Genomic DNA, 27,410 nt, shown 5'->3' with positions numbered 1-27,410 from the left:
GTACTATAAGGAATATTTTCTGTATGATGTCAGGCAAGTCCTTTCATCTGTCTTAGCAGCAGTGTTCTCCAGTATGTTTGTAAGGGGGAACAAAGTATTTTGTAAATTTTAAGGCATTATGTAAATGTAAGCAGTTGTTATTGCTAATATTATACAAAGATGCATGGCCCCTGCCCTCCAGCTTACAAGCTAGCATTAGATATAGTTTTACTCCCCAAAGGAAGTTTAATGATAGCAAGACTATAAAAATTGAATTGCAATGTATGTGTTAGCATTTTCATTCTGTTTAAAAAATCATTTATTTGAATACTTTGAGCTGTGATATTCCCAGTGTGGGCACCCCTTCCACAGTGCAGTTCTCAACTCTTCCCAACCTTTTTAACTTGTGTGACTCTTGTTCACGTGCTTCCATGAATCCTTGGAGGGAATGGGTAAGGTAATAGTGGGGAGAAGGATCCACTCAACATGCTGAGGGTGGGGGAAGCAGAATTTCTCTAGTTTTCCTGACATTTTGTCAGTACCAATGGGTGCATTTGGGCTGTCTCTCAAAAATAGCTTGCTCTCATTAGAGAAACATTAAAATTATCCATAGATATTATATATATTATGTGATCATTAAAAATTGGATTTGGCCAATATTAACCATATTAACACTGTGCTAAGTCTTTTGAAGCCCTTAAGGAGTGTGATATTCTACTCTCCTCTCCACTACCTACTCTGCCCCCTTACACATATACAGAGTTAGAAATTATTCATAAAGAGTGAAAGGAAATAACAAATATTGTAGTGATTCTGATTTGCTGTTAGAACAAGACATCTCAGAGAATTGTGGAGCATGTTTACTTTAGGTAGCTGTGTTTAAGTTAAAATTGAATGTGGCAGGAAGTCCTCAACCAATGATCTGTCTAAAAGTACTACTGGTGTAGTCTTCATCCAACCATAGGTGATCAAGCTAGACAGTGGAAACAAAACAAGTGAGGTCGGAAAGTATTGATTAAGCTCCTGCTGGGTGTTAAGCACTGCTTTTGCCACCTTAGGGGATATATAGAGGGCAAGTAGAAGACAAGAATTTACTGTGAATAACTGTGGGAGGCTGGAGAGAGCATTGGTTCTGGAGTCAGAGGAATGGGCAGGGTTCAAGTCCGACCTTTGATGCTTAATACCTGAATGACTTTGGTCGAGTGTCTTCACTGCTCGTGACCATTGATTGTTTATGCAGTTTCGTGTACAATCTTTTTTTTATTGTACTATGTTATGGAAATGCTTGTTTTATTCCATATAATAATAAATATTATAAATTATAAGTAAAAGTAACTATAATATATAAATATAAATAAAAACTTTTTAAATGACAAAAAAATCTAGAGGTTGGACTAATATAGCCTCTAAGATCCTTTCCAGCTCTAATTCTATTAATGACTTTATAATCTAACTGAAAAGTGTGAACAAGTACAGAAAGGTATGATATAGACATAAGGATTATAAGACGTTAGTGAGTGAAAATATTTTAAAATGAGGTGTTCGGCAGAGGCTTCTTAGAAGACACCAGCATGACAGCCAGAAGTCACAGTGGATCAAATGATGGACTTAGAGTGAGGAAGAGCTGAGTTTGAATCTTGCCGCAGAAAGCTATCTCACCCTGAGTGTAAGTCACTCGACTTCTCTTGCCTTCACTTTCCTCATCTGTGAAATGGGGATAAAAATAATACCTATCTCACAGGGTTGTTGTGAGGATCTAATGAGAAAAGGCATGTAAAGGTCTCCTTCCATTTTAGCAACTAAGGGGATGATGTTGATAAAGATGATGATGGTGAACTGGGCCTTGAAAGATATGCACATTTTGGTTTAGTTGAAAGAAGAAATTTTATACTGGGATAACAGCATGAGCAAAGCATGGAGGCAGTAATGGGAGCAAAATGTAGCGCTCAGTGGGTTCTCTGAAAGATAATAGGTAGACCCATAGAGCCTGATAGCACTTCAGAGATGATGCAATTTAATACCCACATTTTGCACTTGAGGAAACTGAGGCCCCGAGTGGTAAGTAACATGTCCATTATCACACAGCTTGAAGTGTGTGAAAGAGTGGACACCAGAACTCAGGTTTGTTTACTTCTAGCCCAGAGTTCCTTCTTAATATGCCATGATGTTGTCTTGATTGTAGGAAATCTAATACAGTCCTTTGGTTTTTGTTTATGTGTTTGAGGAGGGGCAGTGGGGATGGCATGAATTACTTAACTATGTAAGTCTCAGTTTTCTTCCTTAAATTAAAAAAACAATCTTTAGCTCACAGACATCCACATGTATGTGTGTGTATGTGTGTGTGTATGTATATACACATCTACATATATATTCCAGGACTGCTAGTTCTCTGCCAAGTATACAGATAACAACAAAAATCATAACCTACCCTTTGTTCACAAAATGTGAATGAAAATTCCTTGTTAGTGCTCACTGGCCATTGCATTGCCAGCCAAGCAAAACAGAAGGTTCTGCAGTTACCCTGTGAATTTGGGACAGTCGCACAACCCATCTGGATAATTGAATCAGAACCATATGGTCTGAAATTTCCCAGATAATTGTGTAATGTTCTACTTTGTTTTAACTTCATCGACATGACCTTATAATAGATAAGGTGTCAAAACGGAGCCAATGTCACACATGGTCATTGTTTATTTGAAGGAGCAATGGCCCCCTCTTGTTGAGTTGATTTAGAAGTGTGCATTTGTTTCCTTCCATATTATGTAATGAAACTCAATAACCTACCTTCCAGTTGACTGATGAATGGATAGTAAGCATCTTTTTGCATGATAATAGGGACAGCCTTCATGCTTTATCAGTTTGACTTATATCTTTGTCCTGACTTAAGAAGAGCTGTTTGTATGGAAAAGGTTTATTATGTAGTACCGGGCAGAATAGAATGTCATAGAATGAAAGACTCATAACATTATAATGAGATGACAGTGTAGTGGAGTGGATAGAGGACTGGCCCTGAAGCAAGGAAGACCTGAATCTCAGCCCTGCTACTGACACATGCTATTTGTTGGACCATTGGGAAATCATTTTATCTCTAAGTGCCGCAGGCAGGTGTCTAAGACTTCTAAAAAACCACAGACTAGTTGCTGATCTGGATCATTGGAAAGAGTTTCATCATTTCAGATTCCCTGCACTGATGATATCACAGGTCCAGATCCCCCAGAAACAATAAACAGATCATCTCCAGGCTATTTGTATGAAATCGAGTTAGGTGTGATGCAAGGTTAAACTTGTAGAAGTTCGCATTTCACAATTTAGGATTTAAAGTTGAAAGGGACCTTAGATATGGTCTGATCCTCTTGATTTAATTGAATCAACAACACACAACTGTATACATATATTCATAATATAATGTATACACATAATCACTTCTATGAATATACTCAAGTGGAATAGTGTGTCCAAATGTACGAGTAATGGGAATTAAGGAGAAAAGTGAGAAAACTTTTCCATTTCAACAGAAGATGATGGTTTCTCACTTTAATCTCATGAGATACCAGGCCTTACCCTCATAATCTATAATCCTCGAACTTTGGTCCACCCAAGAAATATGCTTTCCTCTCTTCTGTGTCATAAGGATAATAATTTTCACCTTACTGGAGTGTTCTTACCAATCTATGACAAGTGACCCACATTTGCCCCACCTCTCAGTTGCACTGCGAAGTTGAGCCTTTGAGGTGTGCAGCCTTCAAAAGAAAGCACTACAAACAGTAGAGCTCATTTTACTGAGACATATGCTGACCTGTGGCCTTAGTTCTACTTCCTTCCCTTTGCTTGAGCTTTCCTGTGCGTGGGGACATGTGTTATATGTTATCTTCCATCACAATTATTAGTTACTGCCAGACAGGGGAAAGAGAGAGGGGCAGACACGTAACCTCAGAGTTAGATATCATCGAATTTAACCTTTACCTAGATCGTATCTTCCTACAATTATGCCTAACATACTTCTTAAACTTATCATTTTAACGGAAGTCACCTTATAGAGAATCGTAAATCACTGCTACATAAATGCTGATGGTATCTCGGTCGTTATAGTGTAAGCCTAGGTTCTCGTCGATCAAATAATATTGATAATACTTGGAGGTTCTGTTACTGAATGTTTTTGAAGCCCATTGATATCCTCATAGGCCTCCTGGGAGGTAGGTAGGTAGATGTTACTATTCCTGCGTTCCACCTGCGGAAACTGAAACACAGATGTAAATTGACTTAATCTAGTTCATGGATGTTTTCTACCTCTTTTTTTGCCTAGCAGGGTGCCAAATACCTAGTGCAGAGCATCCCCTCCTGGGTTCGGCAACAATGTTCTTCTGCCCCATACTACAGGAAATCCTAATAGTGCTAAGGAGACTTCGTTAATATGATTGCTACTGTGAGGAAGCATTGTATAATTTTGTTTGTTTTTTGTTTTGTTTTTGGAGGGAAGGAAGGCAGGGCAGTTAGGGTTAAGTGACTTGCCCAAGGTCACACAGCTAGTGTGTCAAGTGTTTGGGGCCGGATTTGAACTCAGGTCCTCCTGACTCCAGGGCTGGTACTCTACTCACTTCGTCACCTAGCAGCCCTAGCGTAGTATAATTTTGAAAGACGTTTGGACCAGGAGTCAGATACAGGTTCAAAAGCTAGTTTTGATATTTACTATGTGACCACTCTGGACCTCAGTTCCTTCTTCTGTAAAGTGGAGATAATAATACATTTGCTCTCTTGGAAGAGTATTATGTATGTAGCAAGGCCACACCCCACAGGTATCATGGGGGTATTGTTGTATGGCTTAAAAGGAGATAGACTAGACATCTCTAACCTTTACTCTCCCTCCCCTTCTCCAAGGGAGGCTTCAATTCCTTCTGGGAGGTAAAGAAGGAGGTGGAAGGCAGAGGCCACAACTTCGCTCTCCTCAGAGAGAGAATTAAATCTGTCCCCTCTCTTAAATGGTATTCATCTAGAAAATACAGTTTTCAAGTTCAAACTAAACCTCTGATCGCTGGTTATTCACGGGGAAAGGAAGATGCAGTCTTTATATCCAAAGCTTGACTCCCTTCCCACCAAATACCAGTTTTGCAATGAATGTACACAGAAAGCACCAAAGACACTCGTTCGTCCAAGTTGATAGCAAAACAGAAATCAGAGAAAGTATACATATGAGCATATATGCCCCATAATACAGAATGAAGGAACTCTCCCATTGAGAATGAGATAACTCAGCTCAACCAAGAAATAGTGCCCCATATATCATCCAAATGGGAAATTCCCCAAAGACTCTAGTGTAGCAAGACATGGATAGGGACATGGTAGAGACTGCCAGAAATTCTCAAGTTGGCTTTTTCCTAGAATCTATTCTCCTGTCAGTAAATGAAGTGACTGCAGAGCATGGAGATCCTCAAGAGACTCCGAAGATCTGAAGAGACTGCCCCTTTCCTCTCTCTTTCACTCTTATCAACTCTGTGCTGCTGGTGTTAGGTATTGCTTTCTACCAGTGAAGAGAAAGTCCCGTATCAACAGGACTTGAGACTAGGGTTATGTATATAAAAGTAGCTGTTATTTTTAAAAAATACAGATTTCGGTGGTTTGGGTTCACTTCAACAACCATTCATTGGACATATACTTTGTGCCTAGACTGTGCTTTTCTAGCCATTTTGGTTTTTATTGTCCTCTTGTGGCTTATAGTCAGTCAGTAAACGTGTTTATTAAGTGCTTACTATGTGTCAGGCACTGTGCTAAGTACTGGTAATGAAAGGACAGTCAAAGACAGACCCTACTCTCAAGAATCTTACATTCTAATTGGGAAGGAAAAAAGCATATCAAGATGCATACAAAATATATACGGAATAGATGGAAAGCAATCTCAGAGAAGACACTTGTAACTGGGGAGGGGGACGAGAGGTCTGAGCAAGGCCTCCTGCAAAGAAGGAATTTGAGCTGAAACCAAAAGATGGAAGTGAGGGTTAACTGCATTCCAGCCTTTGGGGACAACCAGTGTGAAAGCACAGTGGCAGAGATTCAGTGTCATGTTTGAGGACCTGAAAGTAAGCCAGTGTAACTGCATCAGAGGGTACGTGGAGAAGAGTAAAATGGAAAAAGACTGAAAAGTTAGAAAGGGACCAAGTTGTTAAGTACTTTAAATGCCAAAGAGAGGACTTTGTATTTAAGACTGGATATTAAATTATTAAATAGTGTTATTATTAAATGTTATTATTTATGTTTATCATGCAGTATATTTATCTTATATATTTATTATATAGTGTAAATGAAATAATATGTTATTTCTTATATTTATATTTAACAAATTATTAAATTGGATATTAAATAGGGAGCCACTGGAACTCACTGGGAGGAGGAGTGACATGGTCAAACCTACATTTTAGGAAAATTGTGGAGAGCTCCTCCCAGATCCTCCATTTAGAGTGTGTGGCCAGGGCAGCCACCTCATCAGTTCCTACCTGACTGCTCTCTTGGACTTCAGCACTGTCTCCAGGAACTCATCTTCCTGCAAGATCACATCAGCTGTGAAACACACACCTCCTCAGTATCTCCTGTCCCTGGTTCCCCTCTGTCCCTCTGATTTGAGAGGATAAAGGATAAAAGATTCTCTCAGACCCGCCTTTTAAGGAGGGCACTGAGGACAACTATCTAATCATTTCCTACCCATCTGCAGGTCTGATGTATATTTCCACTTTGGGTACTCCCTGCCACCCCAACCCTGCCAACGCTTTTCAGTTTCTTTTAATGTGTTGTCTCTCCCTCATTAGATTGTAGGGAAGGGATGTCTTTTGTCTTAGTTTGTATTCCCAGCCCTTAGCACAATACCTAGCACATAGTAGGGACTTAATAAATGTTTATTGATTGATTGATCAGAGGATGGATTTGAATAAGAAGGTTTGAGGCAAGATCACTTACTGTAGTAGTCCAAGGAAAAAATGATAAGGGCTTTTGATGGGGGCTTTCTTGCATTCTTGTGGCATCACTGATGATAAAATGGCCAGGTAAAATTCAGATGTTCTTTGTATGTACCCCTTCTTTTTCCTAAATAGTACAACCCTTGCCAATCTCCTTGGATGATCATATATGTCATACTAACCTTGATTGGCACCTCTCCAACTTTAAGCTAAGATGGAGGAAGAAAGCATGGAAGGACATAGCCAAAGAGATAGCATCGAGTAAGGTGGGCTGTGTTGTGATAAACAACCTACTTCTGTGGAGCAGATCCAGCTGTCTCCTTTCCTCTTGCACAGAAACAGGGGACTGTGGAGAAAGAATGCTGCACATACTGTCAGACTCAGTTACTGCACTGGTTTTTGCTGAATTGTTATTGTTGCTGTAATGGAAGGATCAATGCTGGGGTAGGGGTGCTTTGTCAGGAAATGACTGTGATATACAACAAAAGGTGGCAATAAAATTTATTTTAAGGGATAATATGTTATCCTTTGCTCTAGTAATAATGTATACCTTCCCTTCTTTGCCTAGAGTGGATATGATTTTTTTTTAAGATAGAGATTTCCAAGTTCTTTAGATTTCTGACACGATTCCTTGTGGTAGTAAAGAGACAGTAGATTAAATGTATTGAATTATTATTTATTTTTGTTAATTATATAATGCTTGTCCCTCACCTCATCACAAAAGCATTATGGAGAACAGATATATTGTTTAGTAATAAAATAGATTAAAATTAAGAGAGTAGAGATAAATACCTAGAGATATCCTGGGATATCCCAATCAGAAATGATTATTCTAGGGAATGGACTGTTTTTTTCTTTCTTATTTAGTACTAGAACTCTTCCTAATTCTAGCAGTGTGGTATTTATTGTCTTGAGGTAGGATTTGTGGTGATGCCATGAGATTCGAATAGGATCCATTGAAGATAATGTATAATAGAAAAAGATGATAGATTGCCCATATAGTAGAGGTAAAGGATGACAGATGGAAAGCCCATGTGCTCTTGGATCCTCTCAGTGTCAAGAGAAAATAAATTGGGCTTCTAATGCATAGGGTGGACTTTCTGTGCTGTACTTGTAGGAGAACATGGACAAGAGTTATGTCGGATGGTCATGCACTGATGGCTTGCTATACTTCTTTTCTGCTAACTAAACATCTCCAGTTCATTCCATCAGTCCTCATTTGGCTTTAGAATTGAGTTCACTTATCGTCCTAGTTACCCTCTCTTCACTTGCTCCAGTTTATTAATGTTCCCCTTAAACTGTAGTACTCAGACCAAAACATATTGGAATTTTTTACCTCTCATCTTCTGCATCTGTCTTTGAAGCCTGCTAAGATCACAGTAATTTAAAAAACTGCTTCACCACACCTCTAACTCATTAAACTTGTAGTCCACTAAAACATTCTGGTCTTTTTTACATGGACAGTCATCTAGCCCTCCCTCCTCTCTTCTACAGTTGTGCAGTGGATTTTTCTTTTAACCCAAGTGCAGGACTTTACATTAATCCCTGTTGAATTTCATCTTATTAAATTCAGACCACAGTTTCTACCCTGTCGTAAACATGAAATTTTAGGTCCTAATTATGCTGCTCGGTAGAATCCAGCTTCATATCTTTCACAAATTTAATAAACACAAAACCTCCTATCTTCTGCTAGGTCAGTTATTAAAAAATGGTGAACATAATGTAGTTGGTCAGGGTTCTACACTAAAGACCTCCCTCAAAGTCAGGAGCTCTTAATCTTTTCTGTATCCTGGACCCCTTTGGCAGGCTAGCAAAGCCTGTGGAACTTTTCATCCAAAAATGTTTTTAAATGCATAAAATAAATTACATAAGATTACAAAGGAAATGAATTATATTGAATTATTTATCAAAATACCAAAAGAATAAAAATCAAGTCCAGGGGCCCCAAGTTGAAAAGTCCTGTTCTAGATAAACATTAGTCCATTTAATCAACATATTTTGGTTCTGACCACTTAACAAGTCTGAATCCTCCTCATTGTGCCTTCATCCAAAATCATTTCTCTCCAAATGGTGAAAAATAATACCGAGAAAAGTCTTGTCAAATGTGCTAAAATCCAGTTCTATTCCTTCTATACAAGGAAATCTAGTCCTTTTCCTAACCCCCTCCCCCAAGCTTTTAAATACCTCTTTTATGTGTTATCTTTCCTCATTAGAATGTCAGCTCCTTAAAGGTAGAAACTACCTTTCTTTTTACTTGCATTTGTAATCCCGAACTGCTTAGCACAGTGCATGGCACATAATAAGTGCTTCTTGACTTGACTTTAAACTTTTTATTCTAGGTTTGATGTGCCAATACTTAAAACAACCAAATTAATTGCATTTTCCTTTGACTCTATTCCCAAGTTACCACATCCTTCTTGAATTATAGGCTATGACATTAGAAATGACACTGAGCTAGTTCTGGATCACAAGCTACCTGCCGGAAAGTTTCCTTGTGTATATCCCATAGGAATCTCACACTCAGCATGTCTAGACCAAACTCGTAAACTTTCCTCTAAATTCAACCTTCTTCCCAATCTCCTTATTACTGTTGCAGGAAGCACCATCACCTCTTGGTCTGGAACCATAGTATCACTTGCTCTCACTGCATATTCAGTCACATACCAAATCTTCTTGTTTCTCCTTTCACGTTATTTCTCACATGTATCCTTTCTCTTCTTTAGTCACACAGTTACCACTCTAGATCAGCTCTTTATCCTGCTTCTCCTGGTCTGTCATAGTAGCCTTTTGGACTTTTTGTCTCAAAACTCTCCCTGCTACAACCCCAATTTCTGCCATAGCTGTTTAGTGATTTTCCTGAAGTACAGGTCTGATCAGCTTAACAAACTCTACTGTCCCCCTCTAAGATGAAAGACAAACTACTATTTGGCATTTAAAACTTTTCACAACCTGGCCCCTTCATACCTTTCCCGCCTTCTTGCCTTCTTTCTTGAAATCTGCCACCCAGCCATTTTAGCCTACATGCTATTTTACATACAGGACATTTTTATGTCCCTTCTCTGTGCATTTGCACAAGCTGGCTCTTGTGACTGGAATATAACCTTTCCTCACCTACATCTTTTGAAATCCTGTGTTTCATTAAAGACTCAGCTTAAGTACTATCTTTTACATGAAGTCTTTTTCTCACAATTATCTGATGTGAATGTGTGTGTGTGTATATATATATATGCGTAAATATGTATATGTATATATACACATAAAATATATCTACACACATATCCACATTAATATATACAATATTATTTGTAATAATATTAATATATTGTCATATGTATATTATACAACATACATACATGTGAATTCACGTGTACATGCATGTATGTAACACATGGATACTTATACAGACAAATACATGTTTTTCTCTCCTGTTACAATGTTGACTCCATTAGGGCAGCATAGTTTCACTTTTGTCTTCTCTCCCAAAGAACACAGTTCCGTACACATAGTGAATGCTCAATAAATGCTTGTTGATTGATTCACCTTTTGCCCACCTTCCATACCAGCATATAGCTAGTTGTTCCCTGTCATTTATTTTTATATGTTGTTTTTGCTTGCTAAGAACAGGGCTCTAAACTTGCTTGGACTCAATTTTATTCTGTTTGTTACTCCTAATTTATCCAATTCATCATGGATACTCTGAATTCTCATCATGTCCTCTGCTGAGGTGCATCATCACCTTCTCCCAACTTGATCTGCTGTATGAACATAAGGAGCAAACTCTTTTGTTCATCAGCTTATCATTAGTAAAGATTTTTAAAGACTTCTGTATTTTGCTCACAGACTCAATCAAGTTATTTTCATTCCAGTCAGTGAGTTGGTCTGTGAAAAAGTCCTTCAAATGATTGGATGTCCAGAGATATGTATAAAAGCCATTCACTTGTGCTGAAGGTCTAATGGTACAGGCAAGGGAGATATCAAGTGTACTTACTGTGACTAATGGCATCCAAATTGAGACCAAGCCTTGCCTTGTTTGTTTTTGACTTTCTCTGAGCTGTCTTGAAAAACTGCACTTCAGTGATTAACTTTGAGTTTAGGTCAGATGAGAGTGTGTTCTGTCTGCCATGCTCTGATAACTTAAGCAAAATATTAAAGGGGGTTGTTTAAGACCTGCTATGTGTCAATCATAGGACTGTGTGCTTGTAACACATAATCAGAAGGATGCAAAGTAATTGAGAGATGTTTGCCAATTTGGTCCTATTCTGGTGGGGCTGTCAGGACTCTCATCTGTGCTGCTATGCCCATGCTGCCCGGATAATTAAGACCTACTACCTTTTGGCCCTCTCACTGACTTCCACTGAAAGTCACAGAGAGCTCTTACTCTCTTGGGAGTGACCTCTCCTTTCACATTAGAAAGACATGAACTTGCAAAAAATAACTGGCCAGCTGGTGACTCTTAATGCCATTAGTTGCTGCTTCACAGAGGAGTTGAAATGAATCTTTCTGGGATGCTAAATTCTGAAGTACAGGACAAAAACCTATGGAAAGGCACAAAGATGAGAGATGGAATGTGGTGTCTAAAGAGCACCAAGTGGTAAAGTTTGTCTGGAATTTAGCATGCATGAAGAGGAGTAGACTGGGAATATAGGCTGAGGCCAGACTGAATAGCCAAACAAAGAAATTGATATTTTATCCTAGAGCCATTACAGAATTATTGGAGCTCTTTGACTGGGGGGAGTTACCTACTTCAGCAATATTGTTTTGGCATCTGCATAATAGAGAACAGAGAGATTGGAGGCAGCAGTGTTCCAGGTAGATGTCTGTGAGTTCTTGAAGTATGGAGGTGGTGGTAGAAGTGGAGAGAAGGTGATGAATGTGAGGGATATTATGGAGGGAAAATTACAAGATGACCAATTTTTTAATATGGCAGATGAGGGAAATTAAAGTGATAGGGATGATTAAAGATGGAAACTTGGGCAATTGGAAGCATAATGGTAACCTTTGCAGAAATAGAGAAATTGGGAAGGAGGATTTTTTCCCAGGAGGGTGGGTAGAGAGAATGAGTTATATTTTAGACATAATGAGTATGATATACATATGGAATATCTAATTAGAAATGCCCAGTGTTGAATCACCAGAATTCAACACTAGAGCTCAGGAGGCAGAGTAAGATTAGACATATGGATATAGTAGTCATCTACATTAAGACAATAATTCAATCATGGAAACTTATGAGGTTGTCAAGAGAGCTGGTATAGACAGGGAAGAACCAGGATAGAGTGTTGGGTTACATCCACAACTGGAAGACAGGACATGAATGATGATACTGTACAAGAGATTGACAAGGTACATCAAACAATTAGAAGGAGAACCAAGAGAAAACAGTATCATGAAACCCCAGAGAGGAGAGAATATCAAATGTTGCAGAGAGATCAAGAAGGATGGCTGAGCAAAGGCCATTGGATTTCGCAATTAAGGGTCATTGGTACCTTTAGAGAGAGCAATTTTAATTGAGTGATAAGGTCAGACGTCAGATTGGCATTCCCCCAACCTGTTGCTAAGCCTTGCTACAGATGATATTTTCTGATATATTTGATGCAGTTAAGACACAGAATCCAGAGTCTTATGAAATTCAAAACATATTACATTGATTGACCTACCAAGCCAGCCAGTCTTTTTTAGAAGAAAATTAGACTGCCCTGACAAAATGTGTACTTCAAAATGTACTACTTGGCAATCTTCTAAATGGTCTGTCATTTTCCAGTGTTTTTACAGGTATCCAAGTTTAAATGAAAGGTTTATATAATACCTGTGGTCACCCAGGGATGTATAATTTCTAGCTTGCCTTCTGCTATATCCTTTAACTACTTATGTCTCCTTTATGTGTATGAAATCAAGATGGTCACTCATCTTCCTTAGCTGCAAATGCATGATTTCATGCCTACCAGGAATAGTCTTGTCCAGAATTACCACTAGGCTCTAAAAATATCATGTCTACTACCATACACCTGGCCAAATGAGATAATAAGACCTTTCCTGATTCTAACTACTAGTACCCTCTGAAATCACTTGGATTTTACTTTGAATTTGTAATAAGTTTGTGTGTGTGTGTGTGTGTGTGTGTGTGTGTGTGTGTGTGTAGAAAGTTATCGCTTGTTTGTTTTGTCAGCACAAGTTGTATAAGCAGTAGAACTGGGGTTTGAACCCACAAGTTTTGAGTTTTGAAAACAAGATATTTTCCATTATGCCATAGTGCCTCACTCATCATCCTTTTGTTGAACTGAAGATATTATGCTCTGAGTGTACAAAGGGGTTTAAAATATGGTCCTTACCTTCATGGTGCTTTCAGTCTCATTAGGAGAGAAGATAAGTGAAAAGATGGCACTACAAAGTAATGACATATGCTAACCAAAGTGGTGTATTACATTAAGGACAGAGTTCAGAGGATTGGAACTCAATAAGTTTTAGAACTGTTGAAACAGGCCTTACAGTAGAAGATTTGAGCTAGTCCTTGCAGGAAGGGCAGAAGTTAGATAAACAGAAGGGATGAGCATAGAGGGGGACACAAACATAATGTGTATGTGGAGACCTCTAGTATCCAGACCTTTTCTCTAAAACCATTCTTTTTAAGGTCAGCAGTTCCTCCTCCAGTCAACCAGCCAAGAAATATTTATTAAGGGATTAAGACATGCTAGGCACTCTGCTAAACACTAAGGATACAAAGAAAGGCTAAAACAGTATCTGTCCTTAAGGAGCTCAGGTTCTAAGAGGGGAGATGTATAAATAACTATACACATGCAAAAAGTAGAGAATGTAAATGGAAGGTAATCCCTGAAGGAAAGCATTGAGGGGGCTGAGAAAGGCTTCGAAGAAGTTGGAATTGTAGCTAAGACTTGAAGGAAGCCAGGGAAGTTAGGAGATAGAAATGAGGAGGGAGAATATTCCAGACATGGAGGACATCCAGGAGAAATAATAAGGGAATTGGGAAATGGAGTATTGTGTGCAATGAATGGCATTTAACCGAATCTCATTATCTTTTCATAGACTCAAAATTGTAAAGAGGAGCCTTAAAAACTACTAGAATAGACCTTGACCTATATATGAATCATTTCTATGACATCCTTGACCAATGGTCCAGCCTTTGTTGGTCTTTATCTACCTCACCCTTTTTTCTGTACTTGATATTTTACAGAGGTGATTTTCTTCCTTGGTTCCTTGGCATCCATGACATCCTTTTCTGCCTATTTGAACTCATTGCTTCCTATCTGGAGCCTCTTCCCATTTCTATCTCTAAACTTCTACTAAGGCTCCCTTTCCCCCTCTCTGCTTTTCTTCCTCCAAATTAACTCCTTCAGAGATCTCAGTGATATGAGATATCAGAGATCTAACATCAGTTATCTCTGTTACCAACTTTTTAACCCAACTTTATTCCTTACAATATGTCTCTACTTATGTATTCATCACTTCAAGCTCAACATGTCCAAGACTAGATTCATCAGTTTTCCTGAAAAATTATTTCCCCTTCCCAGCTTCCTGTTGTCTGTAATCCTCTTCTCTGGCATCAGCAACTTATCAGTTCCTGAAATGGGCAAAAAATCATTATCATGTTTAATTAAAGTACAGTTTTAAAAGCCCCATTGATATATCTGAAAAATGAACCAGAAACAGTCTATAAAAATATTTCCCAGTCTACAATGCTTTTTCTTCCATTCTTTACAGGGTTATGAGGAAGATGCATTAGCATGTACAGTGGTTTCTATTTGTTTTTTGATACTATCCTCAGGCTGACTTCATTTAGTTTTGTCCTTATTTCATTTAGGGCTTCAGGACTACTGACTTGTGCTTATTTGCAGAATCAACCTAAAAACAACTTAATTGTTTTTAATCTTATCTTTTTTTCTTTCAGTTTTCCAAAGACGTTAGATCTGTTTCTTGGTGAAGAGAAAGCAACGTGCTTTTTCCATAAGGTCAGTTTTCATTTAAGCCTTATATTTTTTTTAACTTAACAGGAAATGCTTGTTCAGGTACAATTCTTGGGAGGGAGCATTTTTAATCATGCTTTCTAGCTGAGTTTCTTGAGTTAGGTTTTCCATCCTGTACTTTTTGCCTTCAATGTCTGGACCTATAGGTGACAAAATGTATTTTTAGTTCCTCAGTCTTCACTATCAGAAGTTCTCGCAGAAGTAGGATTTTGTCCTTAATGGCTCGATTCTTGTGCTATTTTTTGCTATCCGTATGTTTCATTGTTAATTGGCATCATTGTTGCCATCATTCTAGAATCACAGACTCTTGGGTTACAAGGGAACTTTAAGGTCACATATTTGGCCAGTGTAAGAACTAATTGTCTCTAGAACAACCCCAGACAAGTGGTCATCCAACACTTGCTGGTATACTTCCAGAAATGGAAAATTCACTAACTGATAGCACCCCATTCCATTTTTGGATAGCTGTAATTGTTAAAAAGCTCTTAGCCAAAATCTGCCTCCTTATAACTTCCCATTAGTCCTACTTCTACCATCTGGAACTGTACAGAATGGTGACTATTTAACATAGTTCCTTATGCAATACAGATGAAACAGTCTGTTCTGTCTTGATTCAGTAACCCCTTATTGTCCTTTGGTCCTTTCTGTTCACCGTCTTAATCTTTTACACTTCCTCTTTCCAGAAGATAGTTCTTCAGATATGTGATGACAACTGTCACATGCTGCCTAGTGCCTCTCCAGAGGTTATGCTCCAGATTAGACATCCTCAGATTCTTAAATTGTTCCTCAAATGATGTCATGAGTCTCAAATACTACTTGATTCCACTTGTCAGTGCCCTTCCTAAGTGTGGTACCCAGAACGGAAGCTGATTAGGGGAGAGCATAGGGCAACATTTCTCTCATTCCAGACTGTTCCTAAACACATCCCATTGGTGGCTCATATTGAGCTCTCAATCCATTAAGCCCACAGCCAGTAGAGCCTGACAATTCTATTTGCGGAGGTGGGGGGAATTATAATATGTAAATAGATAGGAATATGTGTGATCATTGGAGGAGAGAGAGCAATAACAATGAGAGGCATTTAGAAAGGCTTCACATCAGAGATGGTGCATGAGTTGAGCCTTGTTAAGATACAAAGGTGAGAAAAGTGTAAATTTCAGGTTTGGTAGACAGCTTGTGCCAAGTCATGGAAGCAAAGAATGGAAGGTTGAGTTCAGGAAACAGCAAGAAGGCCATAGTGTCTGGAATGTAAACTTGGAAAGGTAGGCTACAGGTAGACTGTGAACAGTTTTAAATGTTAATCTGAGGCTTCTGTATTTTATCCTAGTGATAATAGTGAGCCATTGAAGATTCTTGAGCAGAGGAATAACATGGTCAGACTTCTGTTTTAGGAAAATTATTTTGGCAGCTGTGTGGAGGATGGATTAGAGAGGTGAGAGATTGCAAGCCAGCTTACTGTTGTAGTCCTCTACACAAGAAGCAATGAGGGACTGAATGAGGATGGTAACCATATGAGTGAAGACAAGAGAACTGATGTCACAAGTGTCGTGGCAGTAGAGTTGACAAGAGTTGGCAATTGAGTGAATATGGAAAATAATGGGAAGAATTCAAGGAAAATGCCAAGATTGTAAACCTGTGAGGCATGGAAATCATTTAGAGGAGAGAAGTGTTTTTAAATAAATACATAAACAAACAGATAGATGAATGAATGAATGAGTAAATATGTGTTTTATGTTTACAATGAGTCTTTAATTGCTGTTTGGACATGTTGAGTCTAAAGTGCCCTTGTGATAGCCTTTTCAGATATATCCAATATCCAGTTGATGAAGTGAAACTAGAGATTAGGTGAGAGATTAGAGCTGAATATAGGGATCTGATAATCACTGCTGCAGAACTAATTGAACCCATGGGAGTTGATAAAACCAAGACAAAAGAGAAGGTAATAGAGAGTAGAGAGAGCAGAGCTGTATCAAGACAGAGCCTGGGGGGAGATATATATATATATATATACATACACACACACACATACGTGTACATACACACACACATATATATGTGTGTGTGTGTATATATATATGTATGTATATATACATATCTATATATATATGTATATCTATATATCCATGATTAAGAGGTAGGACGTGCATGATAATTTTGCAAAGGAGCCTGAGAAATAGACAGAAAGGTAGGAAGAGAAAACTCAGGGATGAAGATTAGGTTCCTTCTTGTAAAGGGAAGAGTTCCATAGGATAGATTTTGTGAGGAAATGGTAGGAACAAAGTAAAAGAGGTCAATAGTCAGCAAACATTTATTAAGCACCTACTGTGTGCTAGGTACTGTGATAGGTGCTGAGATATAAAGAGGGAAAAGATAGTCCTGTCCTCAAGGAGCTCACAATCTAAAGGGGGGAAAATAACACATACAAAGCAACTGAAAATGGGAAGGGACTTGGCACAGGGATATAATGAAGTACTGCAGTCAGGGTGGAAATCATGAGGTGACTGCCCTTACTTTTTCCTTAAATGGTAGAGGATCTGGGGTGTATGGGATATTCAAGGGAGGACCAGCTCCTCTGGTGTGAAGATTTACTGAGACTTTTCAGGGCTGCTCATCCACCTTTGGTGTCCACCTCTCACCCAACTCTCACCTGTGGCTCCAAGAGAAGCTGTAGCCTGCACAGCAGCCACACCCTGGTAAAATATCTTAGCAGCTGGGCTAAACCACGTTGAGGGTAATAGATAGACCTCAAACTTGTTGGTGAGGTAGGGGGATGTCTATTCCAAGCATGTGAAGACCCAGCAGAATGGGTGGGTATGAACAATTTGTGCCAATGGCCACGAAGGTAGCTGAAGCAGGCACTATGGAGTGCTTAGAGTTTGGTCAGACATAGAAGAAATCAATACACATATAATGCACTCCAGGCCAGCCCCAGTAGTCTTGACTTTTGTCTTGCCACTAGACTTGGATGTCTCTGGAAGAAAGAGTGAGGCTGAAGACTTTGTGCAACTCCACCTCACTTAAATCCAGTTCACACACAAGTCAGGATATCACCCCATGGTGTTAGTGGTCATCTTTGATAAGGAAGAGCAAACAACAACAGAGGATGTAGGAGGACCTCCCAAACTAAGGAGCTCTCTAGTGGCCACCTCCCATCCTCTCTAATGAGAGAAAGGGAGGTCCCCAGTGGCAGGAGGTGCTGAGGAGGTGTGTTTCCGAGTTGATGTCATCTTGCAGGATGATGAGTTTCTGGAGATCAAGAAGTCTAGGAGAGGAGCCAGATAGAAAATGATAGGGGAATTATGTCAAGGGATGTTAAAGTGTAGAATATAATATATGAAGGATTTCATGCTAGGTAGCCTCTATTTTCTGAGTAAGATATGAGACAATGTTTTTTGTGGATAGGGAGTGGAGAAGGAGTGTGTTATGGGAGCCTTGATGAAAGAAGAGAAAGTGTGGAACAGCTGCTTTTGAGAGCATGATAGGGAAGAATAAAAAGATACCTGTGCAACATTGAGAACCCACTTGAGATTAATACAAAAATTTATTGCAGACCCAATTGACACTGGAAAGTTATTTCTTCTGGCAGCATTAAGCAGTACATGAGGAGGAGAGGAGGAGATAGATGGTGGGACTGACCTGGGGTTGGGTTTTGTAAAGGCACAAGCAGAGTGAGGTAAAGGGTACTATTCTTCAAGAGTACTATTTAATTATAGGGTCAAGATTGTGAAGGGAGAAAAGTGAGGCCAGAACAGCGATATGGATCCAAGGCAGAGTAGGGAGAGACAGAATTCATTAAAAGCATGATGAAGAAAAAAAATAGGTGTAGAAGGAGTGAGGCACAGGAAGATGTAGAAATTTGGGAGGTTGTTGTCAAAGGAGTTTCAGAATTCTGGGTCTTAGAATTATAATACTTATGAGTAATGGCAAGAATAAGAGTGTGACCATCCCTGTGTGTGTCTGGGGTAGAGTGAAAGGCCAAGTCACAGGAATTGAGGAACTAGGAGACCAGTATGTTTGAATTGACACCCATCTGTGCATTGAAGTCTCCAAGTAGAAAAAAGATAGGATGGAGAGGAAGACTGCGAGCCAGTTACTGTATACTATGAGGAAGGAAGAACAATAACCTGGAGATAACTACCAGAGTGTGGTCTGAGTTATATGTAAATGGAGGGAACCTACTGGAAGAGGGAGAGACTGGAGGTGGCCGTAGGGAGTCAGCAATATGCCTTCTCTCTTGGCCCAATGAATTGGGATTGCACAATTCAGTACTGGAGAGGAGGGCTGGGTATACAATGTCTTCCAGAGAAATTAAGGTTTTGGTGAGTATAAATATAGTAAAAAAAAGTCTGAAGTCAAAAGTATCATTAGGTAGAATAAGAGAATTGGTTCCAGGACATTAGAAATATGCAGTGTGAATTCAAATAATGTGACCCTTATGATTCATTATTTTTTGACAGGATCTAGCTATATTGGAGGCTAAGGTCCTAAGTCCCCAAAGGAGCTCTAGACGTATTATAAATTGCCATTTCTTCCCCATGCTATTCTTTTACAATGCACTCTTTTAAAAAAAAATAAAAAAGCTAAATGCAGCACTTTTCTTTTATCCCTATCAAATTTTGTCTTCTTCAGTTCATCAGTCTAATCTGCTGAGAACTTTTTGGATCTTAATTCTATCACCCAGGGCATTACCCTGTTATCTTGGTGCCTGCCAATTTGATAACCATGTTTTCCATGTCTTCATCCAAGTCATTAATAAAAATGTGGATTAGAACAGGAAGGTGCTCCATGGTGTGCCACTAGGAACCTCCCACTAAGTTGACAGCAATCCATTAATCAGCATTCTTTGGATACAATTTTGGAACCATGTGTAATCTGCATGTTTATATCACTTCCCATCCAACATTTCTCCAAGTCTTCCTTATCCCTTCTCAATTCTAGTTCCTTCCCTCTGTTATCTTTGTATACATTTGTTTGTATGTTTTCTCTTCCTTTAGATTGTAAACTCCATGAGGGTAAGGACTATCTTTTGGCTCTTTTTATATTCTTAGCACTTGACACAGTGCATGGCACATAGTAGGTGCTTAACAAATGTTTTTTGATTGATTGATATTGCATTATCATGAGAGATTTTACCAAATGACTTGAAATCCAAATATGCTGCATCTGTACAATTCCTCTTATCTAATACTAGTCTAGTAATCTTTTAACACAGTTAAAGTATAAGCATAATGGTTCAAGGGAACTAGAAACCATATCGTATGAAGAATAGTTGAAGGAGCCGAGGATGTTTAGAGAAGGGAAGACAGAGAAAATGGAGTCAAAAGAATTGGAATTGAATCTTGGTGCTGGCTGTGTGACCCTGAAAAAATAACAACTTTCTTGAGCTTTAGTTACCTCATTTACAAAATGGAGGTAGTGATACTTTCAGGGACTTCCTTAAGAGAATTGTTGTGGGAAAAGTTTTTTGTCCATGTCAGATATGTCATTTATTGTTATTACACTGATTTTTAAGTCAATATAGTATGGCAGGAAGGGCATTAGATATAAAGCAGGGAGACTTGGATTCAAATCCTGCCTTGACCAGCTGTGTGACCACAGGCATGATACATCTCAAACATCAAATCTTTATTCTTAAAAAAAATAATATTTATACTGCCTCTGCCAGGGTTCTGAGGATCAAATGACAGAATATATGTAAAAGACTGCACTGCACATATACTAGGCTCTTAATGAATGCTTTTTTCCTCTCTTCCTATCTCCCTTCAGTGTTCTAAGGGTTGGCTTTCTAGGACCCCTTCCACTACTAAACTGATGAGATACTTAAATCCGTGTTCTTGAAGTGGTTTGCTTATACAAGCCTCAGAGGATGAGACTGAGTTTCCTTAACTAATCCCCAAATATTTCCTGTGTAGTGTCATTTTATTTTATCCAGTGATGGCTTTCATACTGCTTCCATAAGGACTTTTCACACCTAGTTTAATGCCTTTGGTTAATCCAGTAGAGGTATTCTCACCTGGTGAAGCTATCAAGTATAGATAACATCTTGGTAGTTACTTTGAATGAGGTGGGGTGATTGATTGACTCAGAAAAACCCTACCCTTACATGGAGATGGCACAGGAATGAAAAGTATGGGTGGCTTATCCTGAAAAATGGCTACTCCACCTTGAGAGTCAGTGAATGATTTATTTGACCTAGTGGCTTCCCTCCCCGCTCGGCGCCCCCCATCTTAGATTCTTGGTTAGGCATTGCTCAGATAAGTTAGGGAAGAGGGTCAGGCACTATGAATTGCTTAGAAATTGGTCAGACATTGAAGATGCCAAGGTCAACCTTTGCATCCTGGGCCATCTTGACTTTTGTCTTGCCACTGGACTTTGATGACTTTGGAAGAGAGAGTGAGGTTGAAGACTTTGTGCAATTCTACCTCACTTAAATCCAATGCATGCACAAATCAAGACATCACCCCATGATATCATTAGTCCTCTTTAAAAATGAAGGACAAATAACAGCAAACATCCATACTGCCTACTTAAGGGATTGTGAAAAATAAAGAACGTTGTAATCCTTGATGTGATGTGTAAATATGAATTATCATTAATTATTATTATTATTATTATTATAGTTTTGGCAATAATCATTTTAACTCCCACATCTGCTATGTAGAATTTGTATTCATTTACAGCACAAAAAAAATCATGACATTTAATAATGTTATCCATCTGCAAATGTCAGTATTATTAATTGGTATTATAATAATAATATGAAAACATCTCAAATAGATTATTCTCATCCAAAAGAAGAATTGCGCTTCTGTTATTTAACTTTTAATTGGAAAATGAGACAAATTATATTTTGTCTTTCTTTGTATCCCCAGTGCTTAGCACAGTGCCTGGCACATAGTAGCCACTTAGTAAATTTTTATTGACTTTATTTGACTAGGTGTGACCTCCAAATTCCCATCCAGCTCTGAATCTGTGTTAGCACTATATAATAATGATTGTATAATATATAATATAATATATAATAATGTATAATAAGCATGATGGATAAAAATAGAATATTAAACCTAGAAACAACTTAAGAGATGATCTAGCCTTAGACTGGGCTAGAAATGGGGAAGGTGAGCACTAGAGAGACCAAGTGACTTGCCCAAAGTAAGACAGGCAGTTAGTTGCAGAGCCTGAATTAGGACCTAATGAAGCTGACTCCCATCCCAGTGCTCTTCCCATAACAGAAAACTATTTTATATATGAACTGATTCTCCAGGCTATAAGGCAATAGCTGGCATAATCTACTGTAGTATTAGGATAATCATATCTAGCAGTAATAATAGCTAGCATTTATATAAGCACCTACTATGTGCCAGGCAGTGTGCAAAGCACTTTACAGACAATATCTAATTTGACCCTCACAACAACCCTGGGAGGTAAGTGCTATTATTATCCCCATTTTACAGATGAGGAAACAAAGGCAAACAGGTTGAGTGACACTTGTCCAGGATCACATAGCCAGTAAGTGTCTAAGGCTGAATTTGAAACCAGGCCTTCCTTCCTTATGCCAGGCCAATTACTCCATCTATTGCACCACCTTGGCATGAGGACTGTTTCTGTTTAGCTGGGTTTCCATTTAACAGAAGAGATTTACTAATTCCACTTAGCTGTCAGTGTTTAATTGAGAATTTCTTTACGATGAGCCCCTGAATTTCAGAGATATGCAAATATGGCAGAAGACATCCTGGGATGTGTGTGTGTGTGTGTGTGTGTGTGTGTGTGTGTGTGTGTGTGTCTTGCTAGAGCTGCTTAGCTGCCAGACTGCCATCTCCTACCTCCTACTGCCCCTGCTGATTGTCCCTAACTCTCATCCCCAGGGAATTTAAAATTTTATTCTAGTGTCACAGAGGCAATTTTTAAAAATATACTACCTCTTCATCAGCCAGTGTGCATTAAAGAGAAGATGTAATTTAGCAAGACCATCAAGACCAGGGCTGGCACAGGGAGGGGTTGATCATTCAGCAAGAGGTAAGTCAAACCTCATAGGGAACTTAGAATTTAGGGCTGGAAGGGATAATAGGCAGCAAATAGCTCAATCTTCTGAACTCATAGATGAGGAAACTGATGTGCAACAAGATGAATGACTTTTCCAAGGTCACACATGCTGCTACTAACAGAGCTGGACTTCAAATCTGGACTTTTAAAGAGGCAGCTTGCTTCCTCTAGCTGTAGATCATTCCCAGTTAGGATTCTGAGAAGCTCATTCTGCTTTTTTTTTTAAAGATTAATTAATTTATTTTTAGTGTTTAACATTCATTTCCACAAGATTTTGAGTTACAGATTTTCTCCCCATCTTTCCCCCCCACCCACCCCAAGATGGCACGTATTCTGTTGGTCCCTTTTCCCCAGTATGCCCTCCCTTCTGTCACCCCACTCCCCCCATCCCCCTTCCCCCGTTGTTTTAGGGCAAGATAGATTTCTATACCCCATTGCCTCTCTATCTTATTTCCCCATTGCATGTAGAAACAATCGAAGCTCCCTCTGCTTCTAAGAGAACGGGCCGAGTCTATTCATCTCAGCTCATGCTTCCTCTTGTGGTTATGAGATGCCCAGCTTTGCTTGTTTTCCTCCATAAAGGCTACGTGGATGTAAGCTTTCTGTCTAGTTTTGTTTTAATCCAGCCCCGTCATCTCAACAAATGGGACAATTATTCGATGTTAAAGCGCTGTTACCTGCATTAACCGGAGAAATTAGAAGGGGACTTAACATACCCGCTTGTCAGCTTATGACAGAAGGAAGACAGTATGCCCTCCTGCCTATGCTCTGCCCTAGAGCAGGCATAGGTGATTCACCTAGAAATCTCTATTTCTGCAGCCCTGGGCAGCTCAGTTTGCACAGATGTTCAGAGTCATTAGAAGCATGAACATGGGGGACTCCCCTGCTGTCAACAGCAAACCAGAAGAAATCCAAGATGATTTAATTCCACAACAAACATTTATTAATCAACAAACATTTATTAATCACCAGTCTTGTGTAGTAACAGCATAAAGAACCTGCCTTAGAGCCAGGAAGACATAGATCTAAGTCTTTTCTCTGACAATGGCAACGTGATCCTGGGCAAATCACTTAACCTCTCAGGGCCCATAGCCAACTCTTTAAAGACTGTTAGACTGTAAATTGCAAAGCAGATACTGGTCTGCACTGATAGAGGGAGTTTCCTCATTGGTAGCTTCCAATACCAATGAAATGAGGTCCATTCAAAAAAAAAGTGTAAACAATATGCATATGTGTATAATATACATATATAATATTAGTGCGTACATTATATACATAAATGTATACATTATATATTCATATGCATGTAAGAATATGTCTTGGACAAAGCAGAGTCTTTGGGATATGTTACTGCTTGGGTAATTTAAGGGAGCTCTGGGAAACTGTGAGTTGGATAAGGGTGAAATCAAGGGGATGAATTAAGGGGATTAGGTGGCCGTGAGGCAAGTCTGGAAAACAGTATTCACAGTAGCTATTTGTCCAATTTAAGTGCTATATTCTGAGGTAAAACTCAGAGTTTGCTTTTAAGTAAAAAGGTGAGGGAGGAAATGAAAAACGAACAAAGAAAGTCAGCTACAGTAGAGCCAGCATATGTTCCATTGTGGCTTGTTGGACTGGAAGGGTCACCAGTTTTTTTTTTTTTTCTTGGGTAGTCTGCATTTGCTCTAAGGGAAAGCTTTTCAAGAGACCCTGAATTCCAACAAAGAGTCCTACAAGTCAATTTCTGGATCCAAGCTAGTGATAACAGAAGGCACATGCTTGTTATCTTTAGAAAGACACTCAGAAACCATGATTCCAATCATGGATACCACATACATATGTACCACATGCGTACACAGTTCATAAAACATATGGCATTGAGTGCCATTTGGTAATTGAAGATTGGGCTAGATTCTAAGAGAGATGTTGATGTTTTCTTAGGACCAGCATGAAGCTCAGCTAGTTTCAGCAGTTCGTGCTGGGTGTTTTGGACAGCAATTTAATAACATGTACTTCAGATCCCTAGATTACCAGCTAAGCCTAGTCTATGAACATTTGATGATACCACTATAAAACAATCTAGGGATTTTACCAGTGCTATCTTTTTCTGCCTTGCTCATTTTTTATTTGTTCCTTTTTTTGCCACAGACCAAGACTGTGGTATACATTGATTCCGTGGTAGTATCTGGGATGCTTTGTGGTACAGTGAAAAGAGTTCTGTATTCAGGGGACCTGGGATCAAATCCAGCCTCTGACTCATACGACTTTTGTGACATTGTACAAGTCACTGTGGGCATCAGTGGCTTCATCTTTAAAATGAGAAGTCTTAGATTTGATGACCTCTAAGCTTCCTTCAGCCCCTAAACCTTTGATCTGTGTCTATGGTTTCTGCAAGAACTATTGGAAAGCTATTAAAACTGTTAAAATTGGAAAGAACCATGTGTTGTTGTTCAGTCATTTCAGTCATATCCACCTCCTTGTGACCCCGTTTGGGGTTTTATTGGCAGGGATACTGGAGTTTGCCATTTTTTTTCTCCAGCTCATTTTACAGATGAGGAAACTGAGACAAGCATGGTGAAATGTCTTGCCCAGGATCACGCAACTAGTGTCTGAGACTAGATTTGAGCTCATGAAGATTAATCTTCCTGACTCCAGAACCAACACTGTCCACTGAGCCACCTAGCTGCCCAAAGAACCATATAGATCCATCTAATGCAATACCATCAATTTACAAATATGAAAACTGTGGCCTGGAGGGATGAAGTAACCTGGCCTAGGGTCATGCGGGGGGTTGAAAGAGGAAAGGAAGGGAATAAGTATTAAGCACCTGCTATGCGCCAGGTACTATGCTGAGTGCCTTACAAATATTATCCCATTTAATCCTCACAACAACCCTGGAGTTCGTGCATTTTACAGGTGGGAAAACTGAGGTTAAGTGATTTTTCAGGGTCACAAAGTTAACATATGTCTCTGGTCAGCTTTGAACTCAGATCTTTCTGACTCCAAGCCCAGAAATCTATTCACAGTGCTCCCCAATTGCCAGGCAGTGGAAGCGAGGTACCTTGCAGCTCTTAATGCATAATCATCTAATCCCCTGATCATGGATTTCCAGAGTCCCAGGCCTTTTCTCTGCCCTGCATAGCATTGTGCCTCCATGCTGTCACCAAGATAAAATGACCAGTGGTCACTATACCTTTGAGAGAATGTTGTTGTTAAATTGTTTTTTTAAGTCATGACCCAACTTTTCATGACCCCATTTGGGGTTTTCTTGGCAGAGATGCTGGAGTGGTTTGCCGTTCCCTTCTCCATCTCATTTTACAGATGAGAAACCTGAGGCAAACTCGCCCAGGACCACACAGCTAGGAAGTGTCTTGACAGAATGGGTTCCTTCCTACTGTCCACTCTTATCCCCTGACTTACTTGGTCCCCCTCTTTACTCTTTCCTCTCTACCATTCCTACTCACAATGCCTCTCAACAGGCTTCTGTATGGGATAAGAACTTGATAAACATTGTTCTTACCATTATCCTGTAACAGCCTACCTTTTCTAGGACTGTGTGAACCTTCTTAAGCTGTTTGGCTTGGGGTAGAGTGAGGAAAAGGCGGTGTCTACAGTAAATACTTCCCTCCTTTGAGTGAGCCAGGACTGGCAAAGCCAGCCTGTGATAATACAGTCAGCAGATGGACAGGATGTGCTCTCAGTCATCACTGGGGCAAGGCAGCTCAGTGAGAACAGCACAGTGGGAAATGCATTCCCTTTGCTTCATGGTTAGCCGCCTCTGGATGGAATGCTGACTGTTGTTTTTACAGTGAAAGAGAACCAAGATGAATGCTGGGGAAGTCAAATACTGACACAGGGATCATTCATTCATTTGAGTAGCACATTAAGTCTATACTTTTTGAGCATCAACTGGGGCTTAGCACTTTATTAGACATTATGGGAGGGGGGTGGGGGGAATAGGCTCCTGATCGTTAGTGACATTTCTGTCCTCAAATTACCTTCTGTTTACTTAGCTGTGTATTTATTGTATCCCCTGATTATAATCTCAGGTAGGATTTCCTTGAGGTCAGGGAGAGTTGTATTCCTAGCACCTACCACCATCTCTTTCACATAGTAGGTGCTTAATAAATGTTAAATTCAGTCAAATTCAATGATATACAGCACCTCCCTCAGAGAACTTACTGTTTGAAAAGTGCTTTATTGTTTTACAATGCATTTTTGCCTCTACTTTCTTACCTAATCCTCACAGCAAGCAGGGAAGATGGAATCCCAGAATCCCAGAGGTGGGAGGGACTCCAGAGGCCATGCAGTAGATTTCCTACCTGAAAGACAATCCTCTTCCCCCACAATTTGTCATCCAGCCTGAGGATGAGTGATGGTAAATCTGTTAGCTCTTGAGAAATCCCACCCCTTTGTTGGGCAATCCTCATAGTTTTTTATTCCATGGAATTTAAAAAGTTCAGCAGACATAATTTCTGGGTAATTAGTC

General features: G+C 39.3%; 1 protein-coding gene across 5 annotated transcripts in view; it reads left to right on the top strand.

Annotated features, from left to right (window-relative positions):
* ATXN1 (ataxin 1) overlaps positions 1 to 27,410 on the top strand; it is a 528,710-nt gene that overhangs the window by 253,552 nt on the left and 247,748 nt on the right. For all 5 annotated transcript variants that reach the window (XM_036759715.1, XM_036759701.1, XM_036759708.1 and 2 more), the window contains one exon: positions 14,824 to 14,884. The gene's annotated coding sequence lies outside the window, so the exon portion shown is untranslated. The remainder of the gene's footprint in view (positions 1 to 14,823; positions 14,885 to 27,410) is intronic.

Source organism: Trichosurus vulpecula, chromosome 1, assembly GCF_011100635.1.
Source record: "Trichosurus vulpecula isolate mTriVul1 chromosome 1, mTriVul1.pri, whole genome shotgun sequence".
Classification (NCBI taxonomy): domain Eukaryota; kingdom Metazoa; phylum Chordata; class Mammalia; order Diprotodontia; family Phalangeridae; genus Trichosurus; species Trichosurus vulpecula.
This window is presented reverse-complemented; position numbering and strand designations above follow the sequence as displayed.